The sequence below is a fragment of the Giraffa tippelskirchi genome, chromosome 8 (genome assembly GCF_054371585.1).
Source record: "Giraffa tippelskirchi isolate mGirTip1 chromosome 8, T2T-mGirTip1v1.2.pri, whole genome shotgun sequence".
NCBI lineage: Eukaryota > Metazoa > Chordata > Mammalia > Artiodactyla > Giraffidae > Giraffa > Giraffa tippelskirchi.
Genome location: NC_137282.1, coordinates 152994244 through 153016439, shown reverse-complemented (window position 1 = coordinate 153016439; position 22196 = coordinate 152994244). Strand labels below are relative to the sequence as shown.

General features: G+C 41.4%; 1 long non-coding RNA gene across 1 annotated transcript; it reads right to left on the bottom strand.

Annotated features, from left to right (window-relative positions):
- Positions 1 to 4633: 4633 nt before the first annotated feature.
- LOC145516615 (uncharacterized) lies at positions 4634 to 11769 on the bottom strand. Its single transcript, XR_014061542.1, has 3 exons — positions 11671 to 11769; positions 8585 to 8775; positions 4634 to 4697 (listed from the first exon to the last, which is right to left on the bottom strand). It is a non-coding gene; the product is annotated as an uncharacterized LOC145516615 (long non-coding RNA).
- Between the last annotated feature and the right edge of the window lie 10427 nt (positions 11770 to 22196).

The following is a 22196-nucleotide window of genomic DNA, read 5'->3' as shown; positions in this document are numbered from 1 at the left end:
CTGGGACAGAACAGGAATTCTATAAACAGATCAGGTGATGCTAAGGAATTTAAATTATTCAGTTATGTATAAATTGCCTCATGAATATTTATAAGCATATGTATGAATATTATAAACATATCCAGATTTTATATTTATATATATATATATACACATATATATATATGCACACACATCACACCCAAATATACACATATATACTATCTTGGGAGAGGTGTAAACAAAAGAGTGTGATATAAGAGTACCTAATCCATGTTTAATTACACACGCCTTACCCAGACTTTCCACATATAGTACTGTACTTGAAAAAATAATGTTGTAAAAGTTAGAGAAGTGGGAAATAGAGTTCTTGGGAAGTAAATGAATGAATAATTAGAATTGGTTAAATTAGATTAAATAATGATGTACCTGTGTTTCATGGTGGACCAGTGATTGATTTCATTGGGTTTTTCCTAAGACTGAAAAATACTGATCTTTGAGCAAAGCTGAAAAAATTCTGTTTGCTTTATATAATCCTAGGGTCAAGTTTAAATGTATAAATAGAAGCCATGAGTTGTGTTGCCAACTTCTAAGTCTGTTCTCTACCCCAGTTACAATGTTTTGAGAGATACCTATGAAACCCTCATCATCAAAATACGCTCTCCACTTTCACTGTAATGCCTGAAATTCAGTTAGCAACAATTTGTTTAGTTAGGTTACTAAGATTTTTCAACTTAGTTTTCTCTTAAAATGCCAACATCCATATGGATAGGGAATCTCTCCAGGTCATTATCACCAGCTACCTTAGCAGGAATAATTCATGTAGATTCCTTTCTAGGGGAGTAGGAGGTGGGAAAGGTGGGGAATACTAAAAAGGAAGAAAAGAGGATACCAGAATCTGCCTAAGGCTGGCCATAGCCAAGTTTAAGAACTCTGCACTCAAACAGTTACCAAATTGAGCTGCATACAAAATTGCAAAATAATAATTGCTACCAGATTGCTCTGTCATCTATCCCTGCAACAGCCTCGTTTATTAGCTGGTAATATGATTCCACATTTAAAGATGCACAAAGTGAGGTATAGAAGTGAGCTTGAAGTGAACAAGTCAGGACTAAGTTTAAGTGCCAAGTCTGTAGGACTCATGATGCTGCCCCCATTCCTCTCGTGAAGCTTCTCTTTGGTACCAGCCTCTTCCTGCGCTGCCCCCCTGACTTTGCATCTCAGATGCTCTCTGCTCTCCTGTCACCCTGTCACCCAAGCCCTATCACACTAGAGCCCCCATTTCGATTGACTTCAGACTCCTATCCTATTTGTTCCCTTGGCAGCAGAGCTGAGGTTCATTTAACTCAAGGAGGGTTGCACAGAGGGCAGAGACACGCCTGAGAGGTCTCCCATGGGCATAGCAGGAAGTTCAAAGGGGCAGAAAGTTAGCAACCCACTGATTCAGTAATAACCAGCAAACCATGACCACACCTGTACTCATTCAATGACCATTGAAGGCCACTCTTTGCAGGGTGCTACGGTAGCTGCCAGACAACTGAAGTCAGAGTTTGGGAAATCTGAGAGCACGCAGTGGAAACACAACCACACAAGCAAGCCTTCAGTGTAGGAAGAATAAAACACAAAAGAGAGTCTTGTGCTGGAGCCGCAAGCAGTGGTCCAGGATTGGGGTCCAGTACAGGAAACAAAGCAAGAGTCTGATTGCTAGAATAGGACTCTAGGTGAAAGTCAGCCGAGCAAAAGTGTGCCTTGACTTTGACTGACTCATCTGAGCCTCAGCGTTTCTGCTGGCTTCCTAGAGCTCAGCCTGCAGCTGATGTCGTATAGGCCGGGCCAGTGTTTTTCAAGCTGTGAGTCATGACCCGTCCATGGTCATGAAGTTGGTTTAGTGGGTAGTAAAGAGCACTCATGAAAATAAATAAAATAAGGATAACACCATGTGAAGATGAAGGTAGATTGGGTTGATGCTTCCTTAAGCCAAGGGCTTCCCCTGTAGCTCAGCTGGTAAAGAATCCACCTACAATGTGGGAGACCTGGGTTCCATCTCTGGGTTGGGAAGATACCCTGGAGAAGGGAAAGGCTACCCACTCCAGAATTCTGACCTGAAGAATTCCATTGACTGTATAGTCCACAGGGTTGCAAAGAGTGGGACACGACTGAGCGACTTCTACTTTCACTTTCTATAAGCCAAAGATAGCCAGCAAAACACCAAAAGCTGAGACAGATGCATGGAACAGTCTTCCTGAAGCCCTCGCAAGGAAGCAACCCTGCTGGCACCTCTTCATGGGCTTCCAGTCCCCAGAACTGTGAGACAATACAATTCTGCTGTGGAAGTCACCCACTTTATGGTACTTTGCTACACAGCCCAAGCAAACTAAGACACGTTCTCCAAGATCTCACCCAAGTTGGCATTTGTGCTGGAGGAGAACGGAACTTTTTCTAATACCACTTCTTTCCTTCTACATGAGGTCAGGAGCATACCTCCTGTTTCTTCTCCTTCTCCTCCTCACCACTGCCCCCCACCCATCAGCCCCTATCCTGGAGGCATCTGGGGGATGGAGTGAGCTTGTAGGGTGGTCAGGGTAGGTCAGTTGGGGAGGGGGGAGGGATGGTTATTGCAAGTTCCTTTTTCCTACTTCATCTCCCACCAGCAGTTCAAACAGAACAAAATAAGACAAAAGGCCACTGATCAAACTTAGCTCTGCGTCAAAAGACCAGCTAGTTCTAAGACTAAGGCAGACCGTCAGAACTGACATGGCTTGGTGTCTCAGAGGAGCAAAGAGAACTTGAGTAGTGCCTTCTCACTCCTTCACCTGCTTTCCTACAAATGCAGACCCTCTTTGGGTTACCAGAGAAGGAAAAATCAGGTCTGTGGAAGGCAAGGCAAGGCAATCCATGCTGGGCTGCCCCAAATTAGACTGGAACCCTCACCACCTAGGAAAGCAAGGCACCAGCCCCCTGTGTGAGCCTGGATCCACACGCATGTGCTGGGAGCGGGATGTGCAGTGTAGATCTGAATTGTTCTAGCTTCCAACGTTGCACCCAGGCCTTAAGTGGAATCACTGTGGGAACTTTTGGCAAGAGCTGGCAAGCTGAACTTTTCTTTGAAATGTAGCCGGGGTCATAGCACTTGCTCTCACAGGAGAGGCAGGGCTCTGCAGCTTTTGCGAGCCACAGGGCTTGCCCACCGTCAGCAGGAGGGGAAATTGCCCTGGTAAATTACCAAGTGAGGGGGAAATCGGAGTCAGAATCTCCATAGTGGAATTTATTGTGAAGTTCCAAGATTTTGCAAGAAGAAACCGTTTTGACGTGTCGTGTCGTGCATACTGCAGGCTCTCTTAAGCAAGGAGAGCTTTAATTTTGAATCACAAGAAAAGCCGTGACACACGATTTGAAAATATCCGGCCATGCTTTGCCTTCCCTTAAGGCAAATAAAAGTCTTGAAATAAAAATGTTTCCACGGATTTTCAGATCTTTGCATGGGTTGCTCCTTTCGTCACACATTCTCTTTGATATTACTCACCGGCAGCTTAAATGGAAGTTATTAGCATGAATGAACACTCTTTTCTTAATGGCTGGATGAAATCCGTTGTGAAGCCCAAACAGTCAGACAGAGAAAAGCAATTAATAGAATTTGCCTTCCTCTAAAAGAAACTTGGAGTGTTTGTGCAGTCATGTGCTGAGGGAAATGAATATGGTGGTTGGTTGTGGGGGAAGGGGGCAGATAGAATAAATCCTGCCCACAGGTCAAGTCGCAAATGCGCTCCAAGTGAAAAACCCAAGTCTGCGACCTCGAGGAATTGCATAAATGTATCACAAGACAAGATTTGGCTCAATGCCTAGAAGCCGATGAGGTCACAAAACTCAGTACTCAGAAAATATGCCACAGACCAGACTCTCATTCTATTGCTTTCCACCATAAAAAGAGAATCTCTTCCTCTTTTCTCCTGCCCCACAACCGCCTGTTATTAGAAGTAAAAATGGGATTGCCAGGTGTTTAACTTATGTAATCTTACAAAGATGCGACATGTACTCTCTCATCCCACACTCGAATTTTAGTTGTGGCTCTTCTTGCTCTGTCTGGAGGCATCTCAGCAGTTAATGGGAATGATTCAAAAGATGCTACTCCAATTCTGGCTATTTTAAGATACTTAGCTTTTCTTAGCTGTGGATTTCTTCTGTCTAAATCTGCCCGACTGAATTGGAAGCTGCCCAGAATCATCTTCTTTGGAAATTACATTTGTGCATCTAGGGTATATTTGTCGTTCCGCCCACACTCAAGCCACTTTTTGAGAAGTGCAGAGCAAGTCATGTGACAGTCATCAGTGTATTTGCACCCTTTTTTGTTTAAAAACATAATCTGCATTACAAATTGCACCAATTCCTGTATGTAGTAAGTCATCATTCAATAAAAAGCCCAAATGTATGCCTGTCACATTCAACATAATAAACTGCAAGTAAATACATCTTTTCTTAGTCCAAATCAGTCAGTAAATGATGTCTTTATTTTCTCTGTTATGCACCAAGTTTGCAATCAGCTTGATTCTTGATTCTCTGAGGCCAAGACCGCACAGCTTCAGAGCAGGGGAAGAGCGTGTTTTGTCAGAAGGGTTTGGACATCTGAGGACAGGAACATAGCCAAAGCAATCCATGTCTCCAATTCCCTTTGCTTTACTTCCTTCTCCTCACTCCAGTATTATCACCATCACCATCTTAACCTCCAGATAGAAAAGATTTATTACACAGTGTCTTCATCGGAAGTGATGCTATTAATATGGATGAGACATTGTTCCCTGCATGCTGTGGATGAGTCTGTGATTTATAAAGAAGTATGGTATAGAAGAAGCACTTAGGCTTTTTAAAAATTTCTTAATTGAAATATAATTGCTTTACAATGTTGTGTTAGTTTCTGCTGTACAACAATGCACTTGTGCTTTAAAGTAAGACAAAACTGGGTTAGGACTGCTGTCTTGTAACATACATTAGATCTTTGTCTTTGGAAATATTATTGAACCTCTGAGATATTCTGTTTAGTGGTCTACAAGATGAGGATAACAGGTGCTTAAATGTGATGACTTTAAAATACATGTGTGTTGTGCTAGGTGCACAGTACCTGCTCAATTAAACTTTAACTAGTAGCACAGATGTGGTCTTACTGAAAAAGGCAAGCTAACCAGGCTATATTTACCATGGACAACTTAATTTTTTGAAAAAATTTTAAGTCTTTATTGAATTTGTTACAATATTGCTTCTATTTTATGTTTTGATTTTTTAGCCATGAGGCATGTGGGATTTTAGATCCCCACCAGCAATTGAACCCACACTTACTCCATTGGTAGGCGAAGTCTTAACCACTGGACTGTCAGGGAAGTATTAATAACAGTGATTATCATTCTGGCTACCACAATCTCCTTTAATTCTGTAACAAGTAAAATCAACTTATCATTTCCTTTTTATAAATGAAACTGAGACTCAAATATAAGTCAGATTTTTCTGCCTTAAATTTGGATTCCTTTCTCATGAAAATTATAACCACTCCATTGCCCTCTCTTTGTACTTCAAACAATTCAAGCTTATTTCTGCCTTTGGATCTTTATACTAGCTGATTTCTCTGCCTGGAAAACTCTACTTTCAGTGTTTTACATATCTGACTACTTCTCTTTACTTAGGTTTCAACTCAAATACCCCCTCCTCAGAGAAGTCTTCCCTGACTACCCTGTTTAACGCAGGCTCCTCATCCCAGCCACAGCCCCAAGTTTTTCTCCTAGCAGGGCAAGAGTCACATGACATAATGGTTAAAACTGAGGGCTCAAGAATTAGGTGGTCTGAATTTAAATGTTACTTGTACCACTTACCGGCAGGGTGACCTTAGAAAGTGAGTTAATCTTGCTTTCTGCACTTCCATTTCCCCCTCTATAAAATGTGGATGATAATAATGTCCGTGGCAGCGTAAAAGAGTGGGCAGGATTAAATGAATTAACATATGGAGGGGATGTGAATTAGTGTCTGATGAAGACACTCAATAAATATCGATGAAGCTTTCAGGGTTGTGGGACACGGCTTCTCCTGCGATGTTATCTTATCTGCGTGTATTTGTTTATCATTGTCCTCACCACAGTGAAGGCATGGAGCCTCCTGTCTTTTTCACCATTCTGTCCCCAGAATCTAGAATGGCACTTAGTGGGGGACTAGATAACTATGTGATGTTAATGAATGAAAGAACATTAGCTGTGTGTATATTAGAGACCAGCAAGTAAAGGTATGATGAGAAAGAGGTGAGGATAGAGTAGCTGCATATTTGGGTGAGAGGTTTTCTGGGGACTTTCTGCTTCTGTTTCACTGTGTATCAAGCATTTATTCTCCCAGTGCCTTCCAAAAGCCCTCTGTTCCTCTCTGATCTTGTCTCTGGGCACTCAAGCGAGGACCTCGTCTAACCAGCCTCTCCACAGGTGTGCTCAGGACCCACGGGGTGTAACTTCATAAACCATTACGACTCAGGAAAAAAAGTCAAGTTGAACTCTTTAGAAAGAATAGCAGATTTGATGGTTACTCAAGTAAGGTGAGCCATGATCCATAAAAGATCAGTATCCTTGTAAAAATAGGGCAGGATCCAGAAAGTGAGCAAAGGTGGGGAGGGGGGACCCTTGACAAAGGCCACTTGACACACACACACACACACACTCTCACACCATGAAACACTCCCCCAGGCGACACACCAACTGTGTTGGTCATTGTTTTAAGGCATTTTTAGTGTATAGAGCCAAAAATATATATATATATGAGATAAAATGTCCAATGAGTTCACACTGATATTGCCTATTTAAATTCAAGATTACAGAGTTTTTTTTCCTTGAACTTTTCTATATTGCATTCATATCTCCTTTCTCTCATATTAAGAATCCTCATTCCAAAGGATACTGGGAACAATAGACTTAGAATATAGCATAATTATTTGTTTAAGCTACAAAGCATACACAACAGTCTCAGAAAATCAAGCTAATTCCATCATCACCCATGTAATTACAGAAAACATTTTACAAAGCTTTCACACATTCTCTCCATTTTTAACAATCATCCAATATCTCTATTGCCAGAGTATATATCCATTGCATACTATATTCTCTTCCTCTGAGTCTCTTCTGGTCTTAGTTCTAAAAGTAACAATATGCTTAATGTTCGCCAATTGTTCTTCTGTGGGTGTCTCTCTAGTTATTTTGGTTGTCAAAAGATCATTCTTTAGTAGATCTTCAGGAGGAGTTAATACAAACAATATTCCCTTCATTCATGCATGTTTACTAGTTCGTCTTAGTTATACTTGAAAGTCAGTTTTGCTGGAAATAAAATCGTCAGCTCACATTTTTCTTTCTTTAATATATTATATATACATGCATGTCTGAGTGCTAAGTCATTTCAGTCGTATTTGACTCTTTGCAACCCTATAGACTATAGCATGCCAGGCTCCTCCGTCCATGGGATTGTCCAGGCAAGAATTCTGGAGTGGATTTCCACGTCCTCCTCCAGGGGATCTTTCCGACTCAGGGATTGAATCGGCTTTCATGTCTCCTGAATTCACAGGTGGGTTCCTTACCACTAGCGCCACCTGGGAAGCCCTATATGTACATACACATATATATATGTTATCTATTTACTCTTGTTATTAAACAACCTGACGATAATTCAATTTTTCCCTTTATAAACTGCATGTTCTTTTTAGCTAGATGTCCAACAGATTTTTTTTTCCAGTAATTTTATTGCCAAAAGCCTTGGCATTGGTCATTTTAGGTTGATGTTCTCATGTGTACAGTGTGGTTTTTCCATATATTGTTTCAAAACATTGCTCTTTCAAAAAAAGTTAAATTATAGGACTTGAGAGGATAAGTGAGATCACATAAAGTGCTTAACACCTTGCCTTACATATATGAGAACTCAATTAATGTTAGCTATAATGGAAATAGGGCTTCCCTGGTGACTCTGTGGTAAAGAACCTGCTTGCCAATGCCGGAAATCTAAGAGATGTGGGTTCAATCCCTGGGTGGGGAAGATTCCATGGAGGAGGGCATGAATGGTTCCAGAATACTGGAGTATTCTTGCCTGGAGAATCCCATGGACTGAGGAGCCTGGTGGGCTACAGTTCATAGGATGGCAAAGAGTTGGACACAACTGAAGCAATTTAGCGCGCACACACACACACACACACACGTAATGTAAATAACAAAATTGTCCTCGCCCTGAAAAAGATGAAGGAACATCTTTAGCTTCAGATTTCTAAGAATTTGAATACAATGCTTGATGGTAAGAGGAATGATGGAGCTGAAGCAGCCGTGTTCACCAGAGGCTATCGTGAGCTAACATCCCCACACAGGCCCATGGTAGCCAGCAGGACTCTATAAAGATGTGCTGTGATTTTTGAGCTTTGGAGCCAGAAACCCCTTGAAAATTAACCATAGTCCTTGGAAACCTGAAGCAATGTAGAGGCTTCACGTGTGCAATGTATTGTCTCATTACCCCAATAGGCCTGTCTTCTTTTTATACAGTTGGAAGTTGGGATCAATTATGTCTATATGAAGTGCCGAACATTTTGTCTGCCCCATGAAATCTCTCTCACCAGACTGATCCAAGGTTTGAAATCTCCCCCCATGAACTTGCCAAGGATAGCTCAGGTAGCAAACGCACAGCTGGTCTTTGAATCTTTCTCATTCTGATGACAAAATCCTCTGCATTCTGGTCTACTTGATTTCACCTCGTTTAAGGCACCCATCAGAACTGTAGCATCTTGATGGGGTATGTTCTTCCGGCCTGTCTTGAAGAAAAACCATACATTCGTTCCAAGCATTTTGCCTGCAGGTCCCCAGTGCCAATCTTAATAGTCAGTTCTAATGATGCTTGACTTCACAACCACATGTGCTCTATTGACTTGAGCTATATTAAACCTGTTGGAATCAGCTCCACAGATGCCAGCAAGCTTTGGCCTGTGTTACCTCTTTTGCCCTTAGTCTTCTCCTGCGGCTCTGCTCCGACACAAAGAGCCCTCTTGAATGCTTTTCCCTGCCAGGCTAGCCAGGCTGCAAAGGTGCTACCCACATTCCACAGTCAGGCTGCATTGTCGGGCATTATGTTTCAGTATTTACTTAGAACGAGGGTGGGGACATTTTTCTGTACAAGGTCACTGACTGTGATAGAAAGTTTTTCAGAGGCTACAAAAGCAAAAAGCAGGTAAATATCAAATATAAGGCTCAGCCACTTTGTGTATTTAAAATTGTCAACAAGAAAACAAATTATAAGAAAATAATAATAAATATTATTGTTTCATATATTGGCTCTTTTAAAAGGAGAGATTGGGAGACAATTGGAAGGAGAGAAAATAGCATTGAAAGTTTTAAAAATAAATGCTGATGGATGGAGTTCAGACCCAAGATTTAAAGAGAGCAATTGAATATACATACATATGTACACATATATAGGTTTTATTCATACACACGCACATATGTATATACATATATATTTAATACTGTAATAGTTGATTTTTTTCTATTTATGTGCTGCTTGTAAGAAAAACAATCAAAATATTAGGATCTAGAAAGGTTGAAATTAAAGGATAGAAAAAGGTACTCTGTACAAATATCAACTGTGTTGTTTTCTATGGTGTGTAACAAATCACCACAAACTACACTGCTTAAAGAATTTCAGGGGAATTCCCTGGTGGTCCAGTGGTTAGGGCTCCATGCTTCCACTGCAAGGGGCAAGGGTTCAATCCCTGGTTGGGTAACTAAGATCCCACATGCCTTGTGGTGCAGCCAAAAAATTTTAGAAAATAGGTGACTCAGTAAGCAAAGAATCCACTTGCGAATGCAGGAGACATATTCTAACACACATACACAGAATCTAGAAAAATGGTTCTGAAGAATTTATTTACAGGGCAGCAGTGGAGAAACAGACATAGAGAATAGACTTATGGACATGGGGAGAGGGGAGGAGAGGGTGTATGGAAAGAGTAACATGGAAACTTACATTACCATATGTAAAATAGATAGCCAATGGGAATTTGTTGTATGGCTCAGGAAACTCAAACAGGGGCTCTGTATCAACCTAGAGGGGTGGGATGGAGTGGGAGATGGGAGGGAGGTTCAAAAGGGAGGGGATATATGTATACCTATGGCTGATTCATGTTGAGATTTGACAGAAAACAACAAAATTCTGTAAAGCGATTATCTTTCAACAAAAAAATAAATTAAAAACATAAAATAAAAAATAAATATTTTTTAAAAAGTTTCAATCCCTGGGTTGGGAAGATCCTCTGGAGAAGGAAATGGCAACCATTCCAGTGTTCTTGCCTGGAGAATCCATGGACAGAGAAGCCTGGCGGGCTACAGACCATGGGGCCGCAAAAGGTTGGGCACAACTTAGCGACTAAACAGCAACAATGAACAACAACACGTATATCCATCCGTATTACACATTTATAACAGATACACGTTCCTAGATAGACAGGGAAGTCCTCGGAGGGTTGCCTACTCTTCTGGGCTCCCTTCTGGCTCCCTTGTTCTCTCTGTTTCTCCCTCTCTAGTTCCTCGGGCTGCTCTTCCCTGAGGACCTGCTGCCTCCGCGTGGCCCACTTCCTGAGCCGGTCGTGAAAAGGAAGACAGGACAGCCACCATCCCACTTTCCTTGCTGAAGGATCTTAGAATTGCATCTCAGGACCCAGACACGGCTTCCAGTTGCCCAGCCTCATCTGCTCCACAGCCTCATTTACAGTGAGTCTCTGTGACTCCCGAGGAAACCTGGAAGCTTGGGGGAGGGTGGGGAGTCACAAGTTCTGGGGCTCCCTTCCCCACTCAGTTACTGCCGGTGCCATTATTTTATCACGGCCAAAGCTTATTCCTCCAGGTAACATAGGTTTCCTCCTACAAGAATCACTTTAGGAAGGAATAGAGAACACAGAAGCAAGCCTTATATTGGAGTGAGCAAAACTGTCCTCTTCTCTCTGAGGCCTGGAGTAGTTCTGGCCCCACCTCTGAGCTACAGAGCGGTTTGGAGCTCTTCTTGTGGGGACCCAGCAAGGCACGTGGAGGATGGCTCAGACTGTGTGCTGTGTCGGTAAACTTCTCTCTGAATTATGCTTCCTACCCACTATTTCTGAATTTCCAGTAAACTCTCATTGAGATGCAAGCTGATGTCTTCCCGGTGACAGGGAATAAGAGAAAGGACCTGTCCCAGGTGGGTGACAGGGTAAACCAGAAAAAGCAAGGCTTTTTCTTTTGCTGCCAAAATGGCCGGACAGCATCAACAGTAGCAATGGAGAGCTGAGCCCAGAAGGATGAGCAGCAGGAAATGACAAGAGAAGGATTCTGGGGAATAGATCCAACAGACCTGCACCAACTCCCAGAAATTGCTGGCAAACACCTTGAGACAATGATTTAGGTAACACAATACACAATGTCAATGCCAGTGGGTTACCATAATAACATCCACAGCTGTTTACTGTGTACAGAAAGCTTTCCATAAATGATCCCACTCAATCACCCCCAACAGCCCTAGAGGGTTAGTATCTCTACTACTGTTTCACACCTGATGAAACCTTAGCTGAAGCTCAGAGACAACTGAGCTCAGCTGAAGCAAACAGCTACTAAATGGCACTCAGGGCTTTGAACTGGGCTTTGAAAGTCTAAGCCTCGTGTACTTCCCACCACTCACCCTGCTCCCTCTTCACCTAGCAGATGAGAAAATGACATGAGAACAGTGCCAGTACTGCATGCTGTAAAGAGAAAGTTGCAAAAGGCATAGGCTAGACTCAAGCGTGTCCCTCATCCTGTGGCTTTTAAAGAGGTTGCCAGTGGTCACTTGTATGATGTCACTGTGTTTGGGTAACCGTGGATAGGGGAGAATACAGGCTCTTAGTATTTGTCTTGTGCAGAGGATTAAATTGAAGTTGCAGAATCGATTTAGCTCCAAGTCCAAAGGTTCCCCAAGCTGGTCCAAAATCATTTCCTCTCTTTATTCCACATGTAGACACCTGGCCTCAGCCTAACCTGAGTGACTACTATTTTGAGCTATTTTGTTCCTTGGCTTATTTGTCTTCTGAATTATCATCACGACTCTTCCACAATCCACCTCAAAGTAAATGTCAGTTCCTGAAAGAAATTAATACACCACAGAGATGTCTTTCAACAACAGAGAACATATTACGGTCACGTTTCAGTCCCAGGAAGCTGCTAATTCAGACACAAGATGTTTAAACAGCCGTTAAAGATGGACCTTGAAGCACTTTTCTTTGAGAAGAAAACATAACACTAAACATAGGTTTTAAAATGTATTCACAGAAGACTCCATAGATACCATTATTTTTTCATACCTGAACCCTTTCATTTCATATTCATTTCTGAACCATTCATGTCACCATTGATTTGCAACAATTTCAGAAGATTCTAACAGATATACCACTTTATAACATTTACATTTGCTGTAAAGATAAGAGTATTTAAATACTGTATTAAAATTGTGATGATGTTTTACAAGTGTCAAGCAGCTTTAGAACGAGAAGAAAAGCATTCCAATCACCTGGACTGCAGCCCTGCTTCCTCTGCATCTGAAGTAGACTATCATCTGGTCATTTGTCTTTGAGTGGTGGGATATTTTTGAGGTTTCAGTTCATATAGTATTTGTGCAGCCATAATCTCTCAGATGCCTTGCCCTCTCATACTGTGATCCTATCACATTTAAATGGAAAACAAATCAAGAGAAACTAAAATTATCCAAGTTCCCATTATTAGGACACCTATTAGTGCCTCGTCTGGATGTTCTATGGAGTGATGCTAATATGCTCTCTGTTTAGGAAGTCCATGTTTAGCACGGGCCATTTGGATGTTGACTAACATACAAAAATGGCCCTTATGCCATAGGAACAAACTTAAAATAGTTTATTAAACTGGAGCATAGGAATTTTCCATCTGAAACCATATTCCCAGGGAGAAAGTCTCCCTGGTTACAGTTTTTATTGGTTGCTTTGTTTATATCTGCTCTGTCCCAGAAAGAATTTTAGACAGCTAGTCACTGCTGTCAGTCTAACATGGTGCCCTATGTATTATTAATAAAAATCCTTCCAGTGCCCACTCTGATGACTTGAGGATGAGGATAAAGCAAACATTTTGGAGTTTTTTTAGTGCACCATTAAGATATCACTGAAACATCACTCTGACCCTAGATGTCACTTTTAATACTTTAACCCATGATATAGATTTTTATATATAGATGCTATTGTTTTCATTTAAATGGCTAGGGATTTTTTTATGTTCACAAGTAAAACAAAACAAAATGATAAATCCTGATCTTACTCTCAAAACGGGAAAGTATTGAAGGAGGCATTCTAGGTAATTCTGTCTTCTGGGAAGATTCACTCTAGGGGAGTAAGAAATAAGGAAGACTTATTTACCCAATTAATGAAGACCAGGAAGTGGTGACTTAAGTTGTATACACTTCCGTGATAGCACTAACATCTTCCATTGATCAAATACATATTCCATAGCAGTCACTTTAATAGGCAAGGATTTTACAAATGTTTGCCCTATACCGTGATCCTACTATTATCAACAACCAACAGAAGAAAAAAATGGAGGTGAGGGAAGGCATGGATGTTGCTCAAAGTGATTCGACAATATTGGGCTTCACAGCGACATCAGAGGACTTCCTGTGGTCCAGTGGTTGAGACTTTGCCTTTCAGTGCATTGATCCCCCGACAGGGAGCTAAGATTCCACATGCCTCATGGCCCCAAAAACAAAAAATAAAACAGAAGCAATATTGTAACAAATTCAATAAAAACTTTAAAAAATGGATGGTCTACATTAAAAAAAAAAAAAAAACACCTTAAAAAAGCTCCATTGATCTGGCTCCTGGCCTCACCTTTTAGCACGGTGATTCTGCCTCTCACAGGATGCTATGATAACATACATTTGGTATCATGAAGTCCTTGTCTGCTTTCAAGATGGCTGAAAGAAGTTTGGTAGATTTCATGTACACCCACATCATAGCTAAGATTTGCTTTCCTTTGGGATAAGCCCAGAGTAACTGGAACACTCTGAACAACCCTGGTTCTAATTTGGATTATCAAATATTTTGAGCCTCTTAAACAAAGACTAGATCAGAGACACTCTCATGAGGGACCTAGTTGGCAAACATTTCCCTTGCCCTTGTCATTCATTAGCAGAATTTTCAGGATTAGATTGGAAGAGACCGACACTTGGAGGATTTGGTAGAAAAGAGATTTCAGGATCAATAAGAACAGTGCTGTCTACCCCAGTCCACCCTTTTTGCAAGATGAGTGGGCAGAGAGAAACAGAGAAGGGAACCATGGGTAAGCACCTTTATTGTGCTTTTTGAGGGAAATAATGGGCTTGGCATGGTAGCAGGCAAAGCAGACTTAGGGTTGGCTAGATTGAATAATTTCAATGCACTCTGGGACATAAGGATTGTCCCTAGTCATCTGATATCTGGCCCTGGAGTGATTAGGGCAGGATGAGAGGGGTCCAGAATCTAGTCCTCATCCTTAGGAAGTTTCCAGTATCCTTAACGAAACATAACTGATATTCATGAAACAGAGAACAACGAAATAATAACTAGTTGAGCATTTTACAGGCTTTAGAAAAAGGAGAAATTAATGCGGACTACCCTCTTCATGAAGCTGTAACAGGAAGCCTCACACCTAAAAGAGTTTAAATAAGCATAGGCCAAAGTATATCCATCAGTTCCTGTTTTATCTTTCAGTGCCTTAGTTTTCACATTTGAAAAAGTGGAGGTAACACTCATCCTTTCTCATAGCTGGAAGGGATAATTACCAAGATCCTTGGGGGTGAGGGTGCCAGGATGCAGAGATATCTGAAGAAAGGACATCATCCTGTTAACCAAACAGAAAAGACAAGAAAGTAAGAGATGGGCATCAAAACCTGGGCAAATTGCAGGACTTCCCTGTTGGTCCATTAGTTAAGACTCTGCACTCCCAATGTAGGGGGAGCGGGTTTGATCCCTGCTTGGAGAACAGGACCCCACATGCTGTGCGGCATGGCCAAGAAAATTTTAAAATAAATTAACTTTTTAAAAAACTGAACCAATTGCATCCTTTGACACAACCTGGACTTGCCCAATGGCACAATATTGAATGCTTCCTGTATGGTGTTTCTCTAACTTTGTGTTGGCCAGAATTTAGCATGTCAATCTTTTTTCACACGTTTCTTATTATTTGGCAAACTTTGGAATCTTCAGCAAGAGCAAGCAGCTATCTAGTGCCAGGGACTATTTCAAGAGCTTGAGGGATGTATCAATAAGCCCAATCCTCTTGAAACAGTTCTGTGTGGTAAGTACTATTAACACTCTGTTTCACTAATAAGGAAACTTAAGTATGGAGAAATAGCTTGCCCAAGGTGTCACAGCTTATGAATGAAAGCAGTGATAGTCTAACTGGAGCCCATGCACTTAACCTTAAAGCTGTAAAGAAATCTCTCAGCACACCATTGTGAGGTACTGCCAAGCAAAGGAAGAGCCAGTATAAAGTTCCTATTTTTATGGACAGAAGTATTGTAAGAGATCGTACAAGAGGTGTCCACAGATTGCAGTTTCACTGGTAGGGTAAGGGGCCACTTTTTCCACTGAGGTGCCCTATGAGTGATTCTGCATACAGCCTAGTACAGAAGCCATGGTGGGAGAGTATTGGGCAACTAAGAAACAAAAGATGATAGCAAGAAGAGGGATGTAGAAGTAGGACAGCCGGAAGGGATGCAAAGTGGGGTAAGAGACTGGAAAGGATTGAAAATCAGGACTGTAGTTTGGGCATCCAGGTGTCATTCTGTTCTTGACATAAAATAAATGAATTATCTGAGTATCTCAGGCCCTTTCTCTATGTTGAAATGTTAATGCAATGAACCACAAGGAGTGTGGTTTCAAAACTAGTGGCCAGCAGCACAAACTGGGAAATTGCTTATTTAAACCTCTATGACAGTGAGATTTAACAAGGATGATTTTGTGATCTTTGGCATGTTTACAAAGGCATAGTCTGGGTAATTTTCCTCTGGACACTGTTTATCCAATTTGCAGATACTAATATTGTAAACACAGGGGTGGACACTCTGGTAAATGCTGGGGAAACACAGAGAAGTTCAGCCCCTGCTCTCAAGGATTTCATGGTCCAGTGAACAGTCACATCCATATTTCATCAATGAAAATGCAACAAGCATGACAGGAAAGGGTACAAGGTGCCATAAAGTCACAAAGGGAAAAAAATTTGACTGTTCTAGAAAGTTCCATGGAAGAAGTGTCATGGTTGACTATCACAAGATTTGGAGTCTTCCAGATGGCAGGAAAGGATAAGGAAGGACATTCTTGGCAGAAAGGATAGATGGACAAAAGATGCAGGTGTGAGAGGGCATGATGAATTCATGCACTTATAAGTTGGTATTTGTTTTCCCAACTTAACAGCACACATTTATTGTCTCACAGTTAGGACACCATGGTCAGGAGTCTGAGCATGGAGTAACTGGCTTATCCCCTTCATAGTTTCTCCCTGGCCTGCCTTCAAGGTGTTGGCCAGTGGTGGGGTCTGATTTTAAGGCTTGACTGGGGGAGGATGCACTTCCAAGCCCATGTGGCAGGATTCAGTTCCTTGAGGCTGTTGGTTGAGCAGCCTCAGTTCCTTACTGACTGTTTGGCCAAAGGCTGCCTTGAGGTCCCAAGATCACGTGAACTTCCCTGACACAGCCACTTACTGCATCAAAGCCAGCCATGGAGAGTCTGCCAGCAACTAGGAAGTGACCATCTTAGATCATTTAATTTGGAAAGGTAACCTTCTATCTTGGTGGATTTCACTGGTTAGAGGCAAGTTACTAAACCAGCTCACACTCAAGGAGAGAAGATTACACAAAAGCAAATGTACTGGGAGGTGGGGATCTGGAAGGGTGAAGAGCATCAAGTCTCCTTGCCGCAGAGGCAGTTCCAAGTCTAGAAGGAGACTGGTAACTTTCTATTCATATGCCCTGCATTGTGAAATACCATCCCAATTGAAAGACATGATGAAAAATTCTGGCTGGATCTGTAACAACCTCCTCATTTGCTTTTCCCCCCTATCTTCTCAGTCTCTGCTGAGAAGAACTGGTGCACCTCTCTTGCACCCCTGAAACCAAGCTCTTCTTGGGATGACAATGGCCCTGGCTTTCAGTCTCTTTATCTCCTGAGTTTCTCCCTAATCTGATTAGTACTATATTATTAGGCTCCATTATCATATCATACTTTTTAGCATATAGATAGAATCTGAGATTTTCCTAAATGCTTGAAATAATTTTAACCCCTTTAAATCCTCATTAAATGCTTCTGCAGTGAATGTTACTCATTACTAGTATTGAGTAATTCACCTCTGGCTCTTTCCAAAGGGCATAGCTTTAAGGAGATAACAGATTTTGACAAGTTATTAAAGAAGGATTAAGTCCACAGATTTAATTATCATTTCTGGCACAGAGTTTGAGGTAATGTTTTCTTTTTATTTTGTTGTGCGGGTTTTAACACATGAGCCCCCACCTGCCACCATCACCCAAGGACCTTACTGTGTGAAAGTTTCAGTGACAATACAAGGCTTGTGAGTTGCCTGAAAGAGATCAGAGAGTATCTTAGAAACAAAGTAGAATTTGTCTCTCTCTCTCTCTGATCATGATAACCAGAAATGGAAAAGAACACGGAACCAAAAATAGTAGCACCATTTACTCTGACAGAATAGGAAACTAGCAGCTTCTGCTTGTGAGTTTTAGGACTTCAAGCAAGCAACACCTCTGTGACTCCTTCTACTCATCTGTCAAACAGCAAGGATGACAGAGATGCAAATGTATTTCCCTAAACAGAGTCCAGAATTAGTACAATGTTGAGCCCAGTGTGTACAGCTCTGAATTTTACCAAAAGAGAAGCCCAAAATAACTGAGTAGTCCACGCTCCCAATGGCAAGCAGGGGTTGCCACGGGTTTCAGTAAAATTCTATTTATAGCCAGCATTCCGGAGCCACAGTCACAAGTGCCCGTTAAATAGAAGAAATACAGGATTATTGTATGCATCATTTAGAACACAGTTTAACAGAACCTTCTAACACAGAAATGAACAGTCTTTAAGAACAATCTTTAGATGTGCGTGGGAAGGTAGAGAAATCACATGCTTTGGGGTCCAAAATCATGGTTCCTAACCTCCACTTGACCTCTGGGGGAAATCCCACACCCACCATGGCCTACATCATTAGTTCTCAGACTTTTTCACATGGGTACCCCTATCTGCAAAAGGGAGCAAGCAAGTCATTTATTCAGGAATTTGAGGGAGGGAGAGCCTGGAGCAACTTCTTGTCATCATAATATTCCATTTAAAATATCCTCTGTCCCTGGGATTTCCCAGGCAAGAATACTGGAATGGGTAGCCATTCCCTTTTCTAGGGGATCTTCCTGACCCAGGAATTGAATCTGGGTCTCCTGCACTGCAGGCAGATTATTTACCAGCTGAGCCACCAAGGAAGCACAGAGAACCAACTGGTGATTGCCAGCAGGGGTAAATCGGGGGAACCATAGAGTGGGACAATGGTATTAGCAGCTGTAAACTATTCTATATAGAGTGGATAAACATCAAGGTCCTACTGTATAGCACAGTACAACTATATTTAGTACCTATAATAAACCATAATGAAAAAGAATATTTTTATAAGGAGATATATATGTATAACTGAGTTACTTTGATGTATACTGGAAATTAACACCATATTGTAAATCAAGTATACATCAATTAACTTTTTCTTAAATTTAGCTGTTTTATCTTGAAATATAGTTAATTTACAATATTGTGCTAGTTTCAAGTATACAGCAAGGTGATTCAGTTATATGTATATATACACGATTTTTAAATACTCTAATTCACTGTAAAAACCTATCGGAACTTTGTGTTCTAATCCATTTTATATGTGTCCTTGGTTTTTAAATAGAAATGTTTCAGATTAATTATTGTCATGTACACTCACATTCCAAAATTTGTGCCATGTTTATCTTGTGGCCTTGAGTAGCCACTGTGCTTCGGGGAAGCAGGGAGGGGTAGGTATTCCCTTGTTTTGAAAGTTTCTGTTAAAGCAATTATACGAATGAAAGAATTGATATCACTGTAAACTCGTGATTCCCAGCCTCAGGTGGACGCCTGACATGACCCAACTCTACAGTGACTAATTTGTAATGTCCCCACTCTCATAGCTTTGATTCCCTCTCCCTGAACCTTCTCCTAGCCAGTGATCCTTTCTCAGTGATCCCTTCTCCCCTAAAGAGAACGATGAGCCCATTGGATAAGACCTTTCTCATATCCCCTCTACCCAGCAGGCGCACTGAACTCCATCTGCCTCTGCCCTCTTCCTCATCCTTTCTGTTATTACCCACAAAGTGTCTACCCTCACCCCATCAAAGGTATGTGATCCCTACTTCCTCATGCCTTCTCAGGGACCACGGTCTGGATTTTCTCCCTAATCATCTGCATCCTGGACCTCCCCTTCTTGAATGGACTCTTCACGCTAGTGTCACATGGTGGTAGTGATGGCTCAGTCATGTCCAACTCTTGCGACCCCATGGACTGTAGTCCACCAGGCTCCTCTGTCCACGGGATTTTCCAGACAAGAATACTGGAGTGGGTTGCTATTTCCTTCTCCAGGGGATCTTCCCGACCCACAGATCAAACCCCAGTCTCTACACTGCAAGCGAATTCTTTACCTCTGAGCCACCAGGAAAGCCCATTAGTGTCAAATGTGTTTTAACTAAAAAAAAAAAAAAATCAAAACACATATATACACTACCATATATAAAACATATAGGTAGTAGGAAGCTGCTGTATAGCACAGGGAGCTCAGCTCAGTGCTCTGTGATGACCTGGATGGGTGGGATGTGGGGGGTGGTAGGAGGAAGGTCCAAGAGGGAGGGAATATATGTATATATAGAGCTGATTCACTCTGTTGCACAGCAGAAACTAACACAACATTGTAAAGCAATTATACTCCAAAAAATAATAATAATGTTTAAAAAACAGTCAAAACAAACAAACCTCCCTTGATTTCATTTCCCATGACAGCTGACTAACCTCTCCTATTTCTGTTTAGAACCAATGTTGTTCCGAACTGTCCCTCATAGTTTCCATTTCTTCACCTCTCCTTCATTTAAAAATTATTTTCACATTTTTTAAATTAAAATTATACATATACACAGCTTTTAAAATTCAACTATTACTACAGAATATATTGAAAATAGTCTTCTGCCCTACTCTCTATGCCCAAGCCTACTACTGACCAACGACAAATATTTTCAATTCTCTCCAGCGTTTTCTTTGGATAGTCACATTTCTAAATGATATTCTTGAACTCTGTATAACTGGATGCGCAATGTAATATTCTACATATCAAATTTTTTTGCTCAATGTTATGTCGGTGAGAAAGACCCATATAATCCAGTCACTTTCATTACACGTCGTGCTGTGTTACATTCTGTTCAATAAATATAGCAATTCAGAGCAGTCATCTGAGCTATTTATAAATGACATTACTATGAACATTCTTATACATATCTCTGGGCACATAAGTAAGACTTTTTCTGCATTTCTAGATGTGGGATAGGACCAATGCAACTTGGATTTTTACATTCTTTATGAAACAGAAGCTGTTAATATTAATTTGACAATAAAGTTGTCTATTTTATCAGTTTATATTTTATGATTTGCCCTTTTTTGGTATTGCTCAAAAAAGTTGGTTCTTATGGTAAAATCGTGAAAATATTCTTCCACATTTTCCCCTAGAAGTTTTAATTTCACCTTCCACATTTAAGTCCCTAAGCCACCTTTGATTTATGTTTGAGCATCGTGTGCCCTTCTCTTCAAACCTGTAATCTGGATTCCATGTCTACCACGTAACTGAACCAAAGGCTTCCATATTGCTTCCCATATGGATTATGCTAAACTCCAATTCTCCTCTAAGAGTCGGACACGACTGAGCGACTGAACTGAACTGAATTCTCCTCTCAGACTTCATCTTGCTTAGTAATCATTCAGAAACATTTGACTCAGTGGATACCTCCCCTTCTTCTTGAAAGATCCTCTTTTCTTGGCTTCCAAAATGCCACATTCTCCTAGCTTTTCCTAAACACATCTGGCAGCTCTTTCAGAGTCACTTTTGCATGAGTCCATTTCCTGCCTGACTTCCGAATATTGGGGTCCTCCTGGGGTCACTTTTCAGCCCTCTTCTCTTTCAACTTTGTTTTCCTAGGTGATCTCATCTACTCTCGGGGTTTGTGTGGATGATCCCCTAAAACTGAATCTCTAAGCTACATCTTCCTTCTGCTCTCCAAACTTCTATCCCCTTTGGACAGATTCCTGACCTCCCAAATTATCATGTCTAAATTTGAATGCCTCCTCCAATCCAGTTAATGTCACCCATCCACCCTGTCCTGTGCCCAATATCTGGGGAGGGTCATTCTCGATACTTCATTCTCCCTTAACTCTAGCATACAAGACAACGATAGATCTAATCTCACTCAAACTACATGGGGAATCTGTTTAATTCTCTCCATCTTCACTACTAGGCATTCACTGTTTATCACCTGATGATTATAACAACCTCCTAATCATTCTCCCTGCTGTAACTCTTGGGCTCTTTCCATTTTTTTCTCCAAATAGAAACCAGACTGATCTTATGAAAATATAATTGGATTCATGACAACCCTCTCTGCAAAACCCTTCAACATTTATTATTGCACTTAGGATGAAATCCCAAACCCTAGAGGACACTTTGCACTAAATGGCACCAGCTTCTCTCTATAAAATCCAGTATATCTTGGTGTCAGCCTGGAATACTTTCCTGATGTTTGTTTGTTTGTCTCTTCCCTTAAGCCTCGGGTTAAGTGTCTAACCCTCACTCCCATCCCATTACATGATCTCACATGAACTTGTACTTTCCTTTATATCATTAGGGCTTCCCTGGTGGCTCAGTCCTGTCAATGCAGGATACAACAGTTGGATCCCCGATCCAGGAAGATCCCACATGTAGGGGAGCAGCGAAGCCCGTGCGCAACCATTGAGCCCAGTGCTCTAGAGCCCGGGAGCTGCAACTACCCAGCCTCCGTGCCCTGAGCCCACGCACCCTAGAGTCAGTGCTCTGCAACAAGAGAAGCCGCTGCAATAAGAAGCCCTCGCACCGCAA